Source organism: Pinus tabuliformis, chromosome 3_2 (genome assembly GCF_031772625.1).
Source record: "Pinus tabuliformis cultivar Carrire ecotype Pingquan chromosome 3_2, CPIR1, whole genome shotgun sequence".
NCBI classification, from domain to species: Eukaryota; Viridiplantae; Streptophyta; class Pinopsida; order Pinales; family Pinaceae; genus Pinus; species Pinus tabuliformis.
The window spans coordinates 867,003,474-867,020,464 of NC_142302.1; positions in this window are offsets into that span (position 1 = coordinate 867,003,474).

The following is a 16,991-nucleotide window of genomic DNA, read 5'->3' on the forward strand; positions in this document are numbered from 1 at the left end:
GCATATCATTCTTAGGTGTCTCGATCATTCCACTTCGTTGCATTTCGCTAGGGGCATGCCATTGACTGACAAGAGGGTCTGGTCATCTTGTCTTTCCTCATGCTTGTACCTGCAAAGCTAGTTAAAATTCCTTAAAAATCACTGAAGTTCAGGTCACGTCATCACGGTCATAAATGATTATTTTCGTTAAAAAATAGTCTTTAGTCCTTGAGTCTAGGGTTTCAAGTCTTTGGATACATGTGATAAAAGCTCGCAGGCCATAAGGTTGGTTTCAAATGTTTTCCACTTCATATTTTTATTCCCAAAAACATTTGAAGACATTTTTTAGTTCAAAACTCTGTTTTGAATTGGAAACTGTCAAATTTAGTTTTTGCAATATTGATGTATTTGTTTCACCACAAGAAGTTCCACAGCAAGCCTCTGATGTTTTCCAAAGCCAAATGCCAAAACCTCTGCAAAAAATCAAAACATTTCATCAGTCCAAGATTCAGAAAAAGAGTGAAAAGCCAAAGACAGAATTGCATTAAATGGTAAAGTTCGAAAAGCCAAACATTATAAAAGTGGGTTATGATTTAATGAGATATTTTATATGAGATATTTCGCAACCCATATAAAGCATGGAAAACAAATCATTTTCACAAATTTCCCAAAGCAAGACCAAAATAGAGTGTTGAAGGCAAAGTGGAAGAGTTTCAAGGTTGTGGAGTTGAAGGGGAAGTGCGCGATATGCATAGAGAAGGCGCGCTATGCATTGGGTGCGTGCTACACAGTGGGCTTCACCGGCCTGTGCAAAATTACATGCGCACTACGCATTGGGAGTGCGCTGCGCATTGGGTAAGCACGCTACGCTACAAATTCAGAGCCAAAAATTTTTGCTCCTTCATCCAGATTCACGCCAAATCGCCTCCAACAGTTTGCAAGTAGGTCCTTTATGATTGCTCAGTGAATTTTAGACATGGTTATGGTGTGTTGAATGTGGAGAAAAAAGTGTGAAATGTAAAACCCTATGTTGATTTCCAAATTCACTTCTTAGGTTTTGAAGCAAATGAAGCCAAAAACGTCTTAGGGACTGCGTGGGTTAATATATGCTTTTGTCATCTATTTGCAGTGGTGTCCATGCTCATTATTAACCTTAGCCTCACGCTCTCTCTTAGCCATTACATCACTGCTGTCATTGTTATGGCCATTGTCATTTTCACATTGTTTATCATTCATGTTATGACATAGTCCCATTTTCACTTGTCCACATCCTCCATTAACATTTGTCAAACACTGCCAGGGATATTGTCACTTTTGGTCCTAATAGTTATCTCCCCTGCATTACTCTATTTTCTTCTCACTTGTCAAATCCCCTCATAATCAATGGAGTGACTGTTTTTTTTCATGGAGATTGGGCCCGGAAAAGACATCGCGATTTGACACCTTTTGAGCGGCAATTTTGGCTTGAGAAAGTCAATTGAAATCTGGAGGAGTTGTTGGTGAAGGCCAATAGAGACAAAGACATGCTCCATCATATGAAACATCACTATTGGGCTTGCATGCACGTCGGCAAAGCAAAAATAAAGATTTTGAAGAGGAGGTTGAGCAGAGCATTAAAACGGCGAACGAGGCCTAATCCACTTCGGATTTTGGCTGAGGCTTTGGTGGTTGGGCATGATACATGATGGAGGGTCTTCGCTCCGAATTTGAGCAGATTCGGAGAAAATTTTGTCATTTTGAAATTTTTGGCTTGCAAAACAGATTTTTCAGCCCAACGCGTAGAGCGTCGACGCGCTGGCTTATGATTGGGACACTTGCTGGAGGAAAACTTTATAGTTTTGGATTTGTCATGGTAGGTTATGCATGCTCTAGTATGGCCGAGGCATTTCATCAAATTCTGGATGATCAAAAGGGTCAAAAACACCATGAAAATCACCTTTCTTCCACCTTTTGCATCAGCAAGAAGTACTTGTGGGAGAATGAAATTTTGAAAGGGAAAATGAGCTCCAAATTGGGAAATTCCACCTCGGCTAGATAGCAGACATCCAGTGCTTTCCAACCAGCTATTGTGAGCTTGATTTCAATGTCAGGAAGTGGACCAAAAACAGGCTTAAAGGCTCACTATGCATAGAGCTCAAGTGCGCTACGCATAGAGGTTTTTGGTCAAATTTTCATCCTCCAGCTCAGGAATTCGGCCAGGTTTCACCAGTTTCACCTTTTGATGTAATATGTGACTTTTTTCGATGTAATTTGATGTATATGATGTAACTTTGGCACTTATTTAACTATTCTAGATGATTCATTCACAAAATAGCAAAAATTTAATGTAATGAATCAGTTTCCCTTCTTTCAGAGGCAGGTTGTTTGGATGCCTAGTTTTTAGCTCTATGTTTGGAATTAGTTCAAACTGCTCCTAGAAGGAGGAGATCGACCCCTAGAGGCTAGGAGATAGGTTGGAATGGTCTATATTATGTATATTTTCAGTCAGTAGCAACGGTTGGACTATTGGGAAAGTTTTGGCATACTATTGTACATATCTTCTGCATTTTGGCTAAGGAAAGATCAGAGGTTTTGCAGCACCTGTTGGGATTCATGTGGTTTTCAGTTTTGATGGTGTGTTCTCTTAGTTATTTGTAAGTTCTTTAATGTTTTAATGTATGCCATTCCCTTCTTTTTCTTCTGAAACTGAATGAATGAGTAAGTGAGGTAGAATCCATTGATTTCAATGCTCTGCCTTTAAATTTGTTTAGTTTTATATGTTTTCACCAGTCTGGAGAGGATCCTTGTTTCCCCTTGCCCTTTTCAGCTCCTTGTCATTCTGATCCATTCATATATCTGATCAAAAAACATCAAATCTACTACCTACCTTGCCCCAACTTGAATTCTGCAAAGATCTGGTCTCATCCCCGAGCCCAAATTTATTTTTTCCCTTTTCTCCAAGAAAACCCCAAAAAATTTAAATCAAACCTACCTATCCATTTACTAGCCTAAAATCAATATCCATTATAAGTCATTTGAGCTCCTATGAAGACCTTTTGCCGAGATAGACCCGGAGAGAGCCCTATCCTGTCCTCGTAGGGCTAGCTACGAGGCTAATCTTGGTTTGATGTGGACCTAGAACCTTGTCTTTTCAGCCTGAGACAAATCTAGGCTCTAACAAGAGGTATACCAAAATCAATATCAGTTAGACAAATTTGACATTTATAGTTAAAAAGGAGTATAATATAAGGATGTCAATTCTACATGCTACAGGTGGAAACAAACAAACAAACAATAAACAGAAAAGGAAATTTTAGAGACATTTCCAATCATTAGTGAGTTTCAAGATGTTTTTCTAGAGGAAATTTCGGCTTTACCTCCCTGCAGGGACATAGGTATTGAGAAATGGCAACAAGAAATTCTAGTTTAATTTGTCCTTCAATTAAACTAAGAATTTAAATTGAATTTATTCTCATAGCAACTTGTAAATAGTTAATTAAGTTTAATTAACTTAATTTTGAGTTGGAAGTATTATTGTAGTCATGTATATGTCCTCCCTAAATTTTACGTGTCCACTATGAGTTTAAAATGAGTTAGAAATTAGATCACTTAGTTTAGTGAGTTAAGTTAAGTTAAATTAGTTCTAAATTATTTTTTCAACTAGTAGAGGACTAATAGTCACTTGGTGCACTAATGCCTCCACTAGTGCTACTCCAGTTAACCGAAGATTTCCTCATGAGAAACTCATGCGTGTTAGCTTAGAGAAATACCTAGTTGAGACCAGAGTGGAAGGACAATATACTATCAGTTGTATGATCTATTGAGTTGTATAGATCATGCATGCAGTTAGGAACTGGACCTAGTTTGGATTGTGTAGTTTTGGACTCACTGGATTCCCATAAATATATGCTATTCATCCATAGGAATTGTGGAATGAAATAGGGACTTGGAGAGTTACAGAATTGGCTAAGTGTTGGCCAAGAGCTTGCTTGTGAGCTGAGAGAGTTGAGCATACTTGTGCGGTATTGTTCTACAGAGAAAAAGATTTGTATCTTCACTCATATTTGTGATTAATGCAAAACAAATAGTGGGATTTTGAAAAATGGCTTTCCCCAGATACATCTTATGTTGTGCCATTGATTTATCTTCTTCTTGTTCTTACTCTTTTAATCGATCTATTGGCTTTGTTTGTTGAAAGTAGAAGTATATTCTTGTCCTGTGCTTTAGTAATTTGCATGAGCTTGTGAGTCTACAAGGATTTTATACATGGTATCAGAGCTGAGAACAATATACTAGAGGAAATTTTGAGTTTTTGAGTGTTGGGTTACAGGTGAAATTAGAATTTTCAATACATACTTCAGGATCGGCAGATGGCATTCTCCAGTTTGCGGCTCAAGTATGCCTTGGAAGCCAGCTCAAATTTTGTGGCCTAGAGGGACATAATGGAGGCTGTGCTAGAGGATAATGGCTTGAATGAATTCGTTGATCAAGAAACTCCTAAGCGAGCAGCATCAGATGCAAAAAATTTGGACGAATGGAAGAAGTCTATGGCGAAGCCAAGGCAGATAATTCTTGAGGGATTTCGAGACAACATTGTCTCGAGTCTCCATGGAAAGGAAACTCTATATGCTATGTGGAAAGAATTGACGGAATTGTATTAGAAGAAAAGTGACCAAATGAAATTGGAACTGAAGGAAAAACTTCGAAAAATCAAAATGGAGAAAGGAGACACTATTCCAAAATAGTTGACCAAGTTCACTCAATGTCGTGATGAATTGGAAGTGTTGGAATCATAGTTGTCAAGGATGATATGGTGATTCTTCCTCTTTTAGGACTTCCGAAGAGTTGGCACAGTTATCAGGACTCTGTTAATGGTTGGGAGAAGCTGCCTACTTGGGAACAACTATGGTCAGATTTCATGTAGGATGAGATTAGGAGGAAGACGAGGGATGGCTTTTCATCAATGACTGATGATGAAGAGAATTGAACCTTAGAGATTAAGATGAATAAGGGGAAAGGGAAAGTTTCCCATTCCAAATCGGATTCTTATCATCGAGGTAAGAGGAAACACATGACGAAAGTTAGGTGGTCCATTTTTCTACAAATTGTCCACTCAAGAAGTGCAAGAAGAAGTCCTCAGGAGGAGCATGGGTGAGGCTTTGACCTCTCAATTCAAATTGGACTTTTGCCTCATTACATGCATGGCGTCATCAATGATGGGAATTGTATGTTACTTAGATAGTGGATCTTCATTCTGCATGGCTAGTGACAAAGATTTATTCAGTGACCTGGAGGAGAAAGATCTCCAGATGAATATCAAGATGGGTGACGACGGGAAGTATAGTGTTATTGGATTGGGCACGATTACTTTTCAGAGGGAGCATGGGGGTCCACTCACCTTGCAGAATGTTATGTATGTGCTCGGGTTGAGGAAGAACTTTGTATCCATTGCCATGCTTGAGTATAGATGCTATGATGTGATATTCTCAAATTGAAAGGCATTCCTTTGACAAATAGCGATGGGTTAGGTAAAGAAGATAGGCATTCAGGTGAAGAATCTCTATAAGTTGGAGGTAGATGAGTGTGCTGCTTTGAGCACAAAAGTAGAAAGGTTGCAAATCCGAGACATTAGTGATTTGTGGCACAGGTGATTGGGCCACTTGCATCATGGATCCTTGGAGATATTACAATGGATCTCTATCGATATTACCAAAGGTATGCTTAAGCAAGTTGATATATGCAAGAGGTGTACTTTGGGAAAATACACCAAGTATTTCTGTCAGGATAGAGATAGACGAGCATAGGCTATTCTAGAGAGAGTACGTTCAGGTGTCTTTAGACCTCTCTCAATAGCATCCACGACCAAACACATGTATTATATTATATTTGTTGATGACTATTCTCATAAATGTTGCATATTTTTCATGCAAGAAAAGGATCAAACATTCACAAAGTTTTGTGAGTTTAAATCATTAGTGGAAAAAGAGTCAGGAAAGAAGGTTAAGCTCTATGGAGTGATAATAGTGGTTATTATGTCTGAAATGAGTTTAAGAACTTCTATGCAGCAGAAGGGAATAAAGGGGAGTTGATGACACCCCATAACCCTCAGCAGAATGTCATGGCCGAGAGGAAGAACATAAGCATATTTGGGACACCGAGGGAAATGTTGCATGACTAGGGAATACCACTATAGTTGTGGGATAAGGCATGCAAGGCAATGGTTTATGTTCCTAACCATAGCCCATATTAGATACTTGAGATGAAGGCACTAGAGGAGGCTTATTCCAGTAAGAATCCAGATGTTGGTCACTTCAGGATTTTTGGGTCATCTGCATATTGCCCTGTGATATTTGTTGGGGATATTTGTTGGGTACAGTGATACACCTCACAACTATCGAGTGTACTTTCCGACCAACATGACAATGGTTCGTAGGAATATCAGATTCAATCAGGAGAAGGCCATGCGAGTTTCCTTTAAGAAGGAGCTTGAACTACATGCGAATGATGAGATTTTAGCTCCTAAGATTGAGGAGTCTCAGATTGATGTGGATAAACCACATGCAAAGTATCTGGGAGTGGAGACATGCACTCAAGAAGAGTCTTCCATAGAGGGAAGAAAGTGCACCAGAGAGGCTAACAGATTGTTGGATGATGCACAAGAGAATGTGAGAGAACCAACTTCTTAGTGTAGGCAAAGGAATTAATCTGAGAGGTACACTAGATACATGGCTCTTATGGGTGAATTTTTTGTGACAGGGCCATATTCATTTAAGGAAGCAATGCAACAGTCGATTTGGTTTGATGCCATGGTGGAGGAGTATGACTCCATAGTTTGTAACAGTGTTTGGAATGTGGTCCTAAGACAGAAGAACAAGTCAGTGGTGAGATCTCATTGTCTTTAAAGGGTAAATCAAGCTGTAGATGGTAGTGTGGAGAAGGATGAGGCTAGATTTGTGACCCGTGGCTTTTCATAGGTAGAGGGGATTGACTATGATTAGACCTTTGCTCCTATTGCAAGGAACTTGTTAATCAGATCTATATTGGCATTATCAGCATAGATGGGTTGGAAGATACATCAAATTCATGTGAAGAAATCCTTCCTTAATGGCATGATTGAGGAAGATGTTTACATAGAGCAGCATGAAGGTTTTGAAACCTTTGACCGTGAGTCGTATGTGTGCTGGCTCAAGAGAGCATTGCATGGGTTGAAGAAAGCACCTCGTGCTTGGTACACGAGGATAGATAGCTACTTCATTGGGTTGGTCTTCACAAAGAGTGAAGCATATGAGAACCTATACCACATAGTGGTGAAAGGTAAGTTGTTGATCATTGTATGTTATGTTGATGATCTCATACTGAGAGGTGATGATAAGCTAATCAAATATTACAAGGACAACTTTGCAAGAGAGTTTGAGATGAATGAAATGGGGTTCATGAATTACTTTCTTGGCATGGAGGTATGGCATGGAGATGGGGAGTTTATTGTATCTCCGAGAAAGTATGCCAATGAGATATTCAGGAGATTCCACATGGAGAGTAGCAAACCCATGGAGACTCCTCTAGAAGGTAACTAGAGGAAGGAGGATGCTACCTCAGGGGAAGTATTGGAAGCTATTGTTTATAGGCAGCTTGTGGGTTCACTCATGTAGTTGGTGAACACATGACCCAATATGTGCTATGCAATTAACCAACTTAGTCAAGCGATGGTTAGGCCTACCAAGTTGTATTGGAAGGCATCAAATCATGTGTTGAGATACCTCAAGGGAACTTATTAGTATGGATTATGGTACAGACAGACAGAGGGAGAAAATATTAAAGGCTTCACCAATCTAGATTAGATAGGGAGTCCATTTGAAATGAATAACACATCAGGAGGGGTCTTAAGTATTGGGTCAATGGTAGTTTCTTGGTACAATAGGAAACAAAGATCGGTTGCACTCAGTTCAGGAGAGGAAAATAACATAGCTACGAGCTAGAAAACATGTGAGGCCATCTAGATGAGGAAGATCATGGTTAGTTTGTTTGATCAATAGATGGATCTGTTATCAGGAAAACTAGTGTCTATGCAGAGCTGCTAGTCCCACTAAGGCTGGTAGCTACCTTAGAAACAAACAAACTAAAAACTACTTTCACTTTCCCTTATGAGAAATAGATAAGAGGGGAATAAGGAGACCAACCTCTATCTTGCGCTTGGTTCCTTGCTCGATTCCTCTCCCTTCTCATAGGTCTTCGCCAGTCGCTTCCTCGTCTACCCAGCTTCAAAGAGCACCTGTAGAATCAAAGCAGTATAACACTATCCAAGAACATAGATCTATTATCATAAACAATAGAGGACAAGATGTATATTGACCACACAAATGCATATAACATCAATCATACAAGAATGTGGAGGAAAAATTGAATAGCTTTATTGATAATCAAGAAAGATCAAAGAGGATTACAACCAATTGTTCTGATCCAACATCATCTTCTCAGCAAGAAATCCCTTCTTCACCTCATGAAAAGCTTAGATCACCCAACACTATGATATTTCACCAAGAAACCAACAACACTTCCTTACAAGATACAAAATTCTAGCCTCTGGATCTCTGGGATGAGGGATCCATATATAAATGTCTGAAAGGGGGGTGAGTCAGATTTTGAGATTTTATTAGTGTCCTCTCTCTGATAGTTCTTGATTCCACTTGGAGACTAATGATCTCTTACTCATCCCTGGGCAAATGCAGAGAGGCAAGTGTCATACGAGAAGCTTTTGGAAGATTCCATGATCCTCCACCTTGCGGATTGACCCTACCATTTGTCCACTCTCGCCCATCACACCCCATAGAAGGGCTTTTCAACATGCATCGCACCTACTCTGTGTATTGTTGGCATTATGGCACAGGTGTTGTCCTTGATGGCAACTCTCTTTGGTAACTGATCTCAGTTCAGGCTTTCAGAATGAAGGAAAAGTCATATACGCAAGTTCATCTAAACGAAGGTGCGTATACACGTGGGTTATACGTTTCAAAGGCGCGTTTGCGTACACACGCACTTTCATGCAAGGAAAAGCGCGTATATGTTGGAGAACTTACCTTTGGTCTGTGGTAGTTAGTCCTTGGTATTTGAACCTATGGTTTTGGACCTCGTCAAACGTGTTGATCCCAAGTATTGGGTCTGTGGTATTGGTTTATTATGGTTTTGGACCGTGGTATTATGGAAGGCCTAAAACTGTAAAAGAGGAAGGAGATCATGTGGCAAGGTATCATCTGAATTATTATTGAATATCTGATAAACTGCGAGATCTGAAATATTGGTGATTAGCGTTGTGGAGCAGATCTGGATCTGAATGAAGAAGGAACCTTAGTGCAAAGAAGGATAAGTTCTATTTATGGGTCATAATCTCTTGGCTTGAATGATAATATCTTTGCATGATTTTGATTTGTTATATATAGCACATGCGTGATCTATAAATCTGATAATCTGGTTTAATCAGTGCCTGAATATTTGAAAGAGTGAATTATCTTTTGTAGATCTGTACGCAGGTTCAGTTCAGCTAAGGCGCGTATATACGCAGGTTCAGTGAAGGAAAACAGCGTGTACGCAGGTTGTTTCATATTCAGAAGCGTATACACACAGGTTTCAAGCTATTAAAGTAGCGTATATATTTTGAGATGTGATCTTGCTGCTTCTGTTTATTGTTGTAGTGTTTTGGGTTCAGATTTGGTGTGTGGTTACTGTTACTGTGATCTGGGTACAATTGTCAGAGAAGTGTTTCTTCTGATTCAGTTTTTGATTGGTGAGAAGGTGATTGGTTAATGTAGAAATTCTTAATGTTTGATTGATGTTATTTGTGGATCCAGTCTGAAAATTTATGAAACGTGGTCCTTGAAAGAAAGAGAAAGTTGTAGGCTTCTGTAGGCCAGCACCTACGTACTAGTATCTTGGCTAGTGCAAGAGCTAAGGGGGTTGTAGCTCCCTTCCAGGAGAAGCTGGAAAACGAGAGAGGGTTGTAGCTCTCTACAGGTTGTAGCCTGCGTACTGGTAAAGGACTGCACTAGTACAATTTCAAAAAGAAGTTTCTAATTAAAGAGAAAATAGAGACGAATTGCAACAGGTGGTTTTCACCCACATTGGGTTTCCACCATATATCTTGTGTTCTTGTGTATGCTTGACTTCTGCTCTATTTTTACTATTCCTGGTTACTGGTTAATTGATTCTAATACATAGATTAACAATCAACATCTGATAGAAGAATCAAATTTTTTCAGAAATCTTCAACGGGGTACTGGACGGTTCCGAGGTAAGTTACCTTTCAAATGATTTTCTTGTGGAAGAGTCGGTCACTATGCTGCCAAATGTCCTCACAAGGATAAGATTGACAAAGGGAAGGAACATGTTAGATGGAACAAGAAACAGAATGCAACTAAGAAAAGTTACTACACTCATGAAGACAGTGATGGCCTATCAAATAGTGACGAATATGAACGAGGTAATGATTATAAACTTTTAATGGCTTTTGAAGGTGATGATTACATGGATGCTATAGATGTGGATGACTTTTATGAAGAGATTTCTAGACTCAAGACATGTTTAGAAGAAAAGAATGTGATCATTGATACTCTGCAATTTCAACTTGATGAAAAAGAAAAATCTCTTGAGAAGTTAGAATGTGAAATTGTTGGCCTTAGAAAAGAAATTGAGAAAATAAAGGTTCTTAATCTTAAGTTTGTTAAAGGATCTAAAACTCCGGATGAGATTATCAATATACAACGTTCTCCACTAATCAAGAAGGGTCTGGGTTATAATGGAGAAACATCTCAAGCATCCACCTCAAAGAGTTATCTTGATGCAGCAAGGAGGAATGAGCAAAAGCCCAATGGGGATCATCAGGTAAAGTAGGGACGAATTACATCAAGAACAAACAGAGACTACCAGGTAAACCAGGGGCAATCTATCTTAAGGGTGAACAAAAGCTACAATCAGCCACAGGTAAAAACTTCTCAATTTGCTTCAAGAATTGATGGCAATAGAAATTACAATCATTTGGCTGGTAGATTTGATAATCGCAGAAGTTTCTTCAATGGCCAATGTTTCTCTCGCCATAACTGTGGTCACAAAGCAGCTCAACGTGTTGCTTATAAGACAATCATGACTAGAGAAGCTCAAAAACAAAGAAGTATGACTGGGATTACGAAAAGGTCCTATAACAACTTTTTGGCCCTTGAAAATGAAATTGAATGTTCTATTTGTAATAACTTCGGTCATGAAGATTCTAAATGCAGGAGCAGGTTTCGACAGACAAAGGAAGAAGCCTCAAGCACCAGAACATGGAGAATAAAGGAACCAAAAAGAGAAAGATGTGGGATAGATTTTTATGCAGAAGAACAAGAAAATCTATGGTACATCGATAGCAGATGTTCAAAGAATATGACAAGTGATAAAGAAAAACTTGAATCATATACTGCTTTAGAAAAGGGAAAGAAAGTTTCTTTTGGAAATGATACCCCTGCAGCCATAAAAGGAAAAGGCACTGCTCAGTTGGAAGAAAAGGTTAAAGCTGGAAATGTTTTGTATCTTGATGGCTTGAAGCATAATCTACTAAGTGTCAGTTAGATGTGCGATCAAGGAACAGAGGTAATATTTCGATCAAATGGATGTAGTGTTCGTGATCTTGATACAGGAAAAACAGTGATCAAAGGCAGAAGAACTCCAAATAATCTATACATATTTGAAGAAGGACGAAAACAATGCTATTTGAGCAAGGATGATGAACATTGGTTATGGCACTGGAGGTTGGGGCATCTAAGCTTTTCACAAATAAGGAAAGCATGCAAATACCAAGCAGTTCGTGGTCTTATAGATATCAAAATTCCAGACAACAACATATGCAAATCATGTCAGTTTGGTAAGCAAACCAGAACTAACTTCCCTAAGAAGGAAGGATCAGCTAGCAGGCCTCTTGAACTAGTCCATACAGATGTATGTGGTCCATTTAGGACAAGGTCACCTCGAGGAGAAGAATACTTTATATTATTCATTGATGACTTCTCCAGGATGGTTTGGTTGGGACTTATGAAACACAAGGATGAAGCATTCGAAAAATTCAAATCTTTCAAAGCCTTGGCTGAAAGCGAATCCGATCACAAAATTAAGTGCCTCAAGTCCAACACAGGTGGGGAGTTTACCTCAAACGAATTTTTCAATTTTTGTGAAGAACATGGAATAAGAAGGGAATTCTCTACAGCTTGGACTCCTCAGCAAAATGGTGTGGTGGAAAGGATGAACAGAACGGTCCAACAAATGGCTCGTGCTATGCTTGATGAGTCTGGGACTCCTACAACCTTCTGGGGTGAAGCTGCATTTGTTGCGGTTGTTATTCTCAGCAAAACAAATGTTAGAGTGAATAGCACTCAAACTCCTCATGAGCTCTGGTATGGTGAAACTCCTTCGGTAAAGCATTTCAAAATTTTTGGGAGCAAATGCTATATTAAGAATATTGATGAACAGCTTGGTAAACTTGAACCTAGAGCAGATGAAGGCATTCTCCTTGGTTATTCTCCCCACAGCAAAAAATATAAGTGTTACAATAAAAGACTTGGAAGAATTGTTGACAGCATTGATGTAGTGGTTGATGAAAAAGGATACATCCCTAGGCAAGTAAATCATGAAAGTATCAAAGAGGATGAAGACTACTCTCCAAATCAGACAGATGATGAAGAAGAACCTCAAGAGGCACCTGAGGAACAAATAAGGATAGAAGAGAAGACTCCATACAAGTATGTTCAGAAGAATCATCCAGAATCTCAGATTTTGGGACAGAAAGAGGCACGGGTACAAACAAGAAGAACAATTACAGAAGCCTCAAGCTATTTGGCATTGCTCTCCTCCACTGAGCCACAAAATGTGAAAGAGGCATGCAAAGATGAATGGTGGGTCAAAGCAATGGATGAAGAACTTGAGCAGATCGAAAAGAACAACACTTGGGAGTTGGTTCCTAGACCAAAAGATAAGAATGTCATAGGGACAAAAAGGATCTTTAAAAATAAGTTGAATGAAAATGGAGAAGTAATCAGAAACAAGGCCAGACTTGTGTGTAGAGGGTATGCTCAACAAGAAGGAATAGACTTTGAAGAAACTTTCGCTCCTGTTGCAAGACTTGAGGCCATCCGAATGTTCCTTGCTCTCTCAAGCTTTCATAAGTTCAAAGTATTTCAAACGGACGTGAAATCAGCCTTTCTGAATGGAGATTTAGAAGAAGAAGTGTACATTAAGTAGCCAGATGGTTTCATGCTTGGGAACGATCCAAATCTTTTATGCAGACTGAAAAAGGCACTCTATGGTCTTAAACAGGCTCCAAGGGCTTGGTACTACCATTTGGACAAATACCTTCATCAACAAGGTTTTTCAAAAGGGTCAGCAGATAGCAATCTTTATATAAAAATTGAAAATGACAAATTGCTAATACTTGTTGTGTATGTAGATGATATTATCTTTGGCAGCAATGAAGAAGCTATGAGTCAAAGCTTTGCCTTGGTGATGCAGAAATAATTCGAAATATCTTTGCTTGGAGAACTGACATACTTTCTTGGATTGAAAATCCAACAAAATGAAGGCGGTATCTTCTTGTCATAAACAAAGTACCTCAAGCAGATTCTGAAGAAGTATGGCATGGAAGATTCGAAACCATTATGTACTCCTATGGTTATAGGATGTAGTCTCAGTGCAAATGATGAATCAGCAACAGTACATCAACCAACCTATAGATCTATGATTGGAAGTCTACTTTATTTGACAGGTACCCGACCAGACATCATGCATGCAGTGGGAATAGTTGGAATATTTCAGGCAAATCCAAAGGAAACTCATCTTTAGGCAGTGAAGAGAATTTTCAAGTATCTTCAAGGAACTCAAAACTATGGCTTATGGTATCCTAGAGATATAGATCTCACTCTTCATGCTTATACACATGCAGATTGGGCTGGAAGCGTGGATGACAGGAAGAGCACAAGTGGTGGTGCATTCTTTATGGGTTCCAGATTAGTATCTTGGTTTAGCAAGAAACAGAGTTCAATTGCTTTATCTACAGCTGAAGCGGAATATGTGGCTGCTGCATCTTGTTGCACTCAACTTCTTTGGATGATGCAAACCTTGCAGGACTTTCAAATCACTTGTACACCACCTATCTCCATCTTGTGTGATAATACAAGTGCAATCAGCATTTCAAAGAACCCAGTCATGCATTCAAAGACCAAGCACATGCCGATCAAGTATCACTTTCTCCGGGAACAAGTGTTGGAACAAAAGGTCAAATTGGAGTATGTTCCTTCTAAGGAACAAGTTGCTGATATTCTCCCCAAACCACTGCCCAGGGAGGCACTTGAATACCTCAGACAGAAGCTGGGAGTAGTTGATGCATCGTCTTGCTATTAAATCGGGTCTGTTTCAGAGAAAAATGGGTGTATGCGAGTTTCCTGCGGAGGATCCGCGTACATACACCGGTTTGTGCAGAGACAATCGCGTATATGGAGGTTTGATGGATATCAGTAGGGACAAGCTCTGGTTGAAGATATTCTGATATGGGTCTGACAGAGACCATCCGGAACAGGTTCAGGGGGAGCAGATAATCTTCTAATAATGCATTGTTGGCATTATCTTAGAAGCTTTTAGTTCTAGTTCAAAGCTATTGTTGGTTAAGATGGAACAAAGGCAGAGGGAGAACAAAAGGAAATCTTGGTTGCTAATTTGAATGGTGATTGTCAGATGTTGCTGCTATCAGTTATTGGTGACTTTCATAAGTCTTGTTCTAGATATTTCGTCTCTATGTCATGTATCTCTTGTGTGGTATCTCTTTATGGTGTCAAGGTCATGTAACAGCCTATTTAGGTTTCCCCACTATGCCTGGGATGAACATGTAATGAACTTGGTTGTCATATAATTTTCTGATGTATCCCCACTTCGTTGGGTGATGGATGTATGTATTGAGTCTTTTGGTGATATGAAGGTCTTTTATAATGTATAAGTTATGGTTCTTCTTGAAGAACATCTTTTGTAGATCTTGCCTACAGTGAGGGGGAGCATGGTCAGCACAGCAGGGCAAAACTTTCAGCATGTACTCAGGGGGAGCACAACCCTTTGCCCATTGATGTCAAAGGGGGAGAATAAATTTGAGGATTTTGGGTTGCCATCAAGTCCAAAGGGGGAGATTGTTGGCATTATGGCACGGGATTGGAGCTATGGCACAGGTGTTGTCCTTGATGGCAACTCTCTTTGGTAACAGATCTCAGTTCAGGCTTTCAGAATGAAGCAAAAGTCATATACATAGGTTCATCTAGACGAAGGCGTGTATACACACGGGTTATACGTTTCAAAGGCGCGTATGCGTATACACAGACTTTCATGCAAGGAAAAGCGCGTATATGTTGGAGAACTTACCTTTGGTCTGTGGTAGTTAGTCCTTGGTATTTGAACCTATGGTTTTGGACCTCGTCAAACGTGTTGATCCCAAGTATTGGGTCCGTGGTATTGGTTTATTATGGTTTTGGACCGTGGTATTGTGGAAGGCCTAAAACTATAAAAGAGGAAGGAGATCATGTGGCAAGGTATCATCTGAATTATTATTGAATATCTGATAAAGTACGAGATCTGAAATATTGGTTATTAGCATTGTGAAGCAGATCTCGATCTGAATGAAGAAGGAACCTTAGCTTAAAGAAGGATAAGTTCTATTGATGGGTCATAATCTCTTGGCTTGAATGATAATATCTTTGCATGATTTTGATCTGTTACATATGGCACATGCGTGATCTATAAATTTGATAATCTGGGTTAATCAGTGCCTGAATATTTGAAAGAGTGAATTATCTTTTGTAGATCTGTACGCAGGTTCAGTTCAGCTAAGGCGCGTATATACGCAGGTTCAGTGAAGGAAAACAACGTATACGCAGGTTGTTTCATATTCAGAAGCATATACACGTAGGTTTTAGGCTATTAAAGTAGCGTATATATTTTGAGTTGTGATCTTGCTGCTTCTGTTTATTGTTGTAGTGTTCTGGGTTCAGATTTGGTGTGTGGTTACTGTTACTGTGATCTGGGTATAGTTGTCAGAGAAGTGTTTATTTTGATTCAGTTTTTGATTGGTGAGAAGGTGATTGGTTAATGCAGAAATTCTTGATGTTTGATTGATGTTATTTGTGGATCTAGTCTGAAAATTTATGAAACGTGGTCCCTGAAAGAAAGAGAAAGTTGTAGCCTTCTATAGGCCAGCACCTACGTACTAGTATCTTGGCTAGTGCAAGAGCTAAGGGGGTTGTAGCTACCTTCCAGGATAAGATGGAAAACGAGAGAGGGTTGTAGCTCTCTGCAGGTTGCAGCCTGCGTACTGGTAAAGGATTGCATCAGTACAATTGTAAAAAGAAGTTTCTAATTAAAGAGAAGATAGAGACGAATTGCAGCAGGTGGTTTTCACCCACATTGGGTTTCCACCTTATATCTTGTGTTCTTGTGTATGATTGTCTTCTGCTCTATTTTTACCATTCCTGGTTACTGGTTAATTGATTCTGATACACAGATTAACAATCAACATCTGATAGATAAAGTAAATTATAAGTTTCCATTGTATACGAGGTTTTATTTCGACATAATTGCGTATATATGTGGGTTTAATTAGTGGAAGTAGCGTATATCATCTGAATTTGAAAAAGGGAATATTTGACTTGATAATACTGATTCACCCCCCCTCTCAGTATTATTTCCAACATGTATTCAGGTGGGATGCAATGCACTTTGACCATGGAGCAGGTGAAATGGTCCAGTTTTGACCAGTTCTGAGTAGTTTTTCATGGAGAACTTCTGGGAGATGCTCTAATCAGTTGACCTTGTTGTTTTAGGGGTTGGAACAACACCTTTAGGGACTTACGAACCCATGGTTTATGGACATTTATGATTGGGGTTGCAGTGCCCAAAAATGTCTATAACAGTTGCCCCCTAAAGCATGAGGTTGTTAATCTTTTGATGTCGGGTGAAATGCTTTATCATGAGGATCCGAAGTTTTT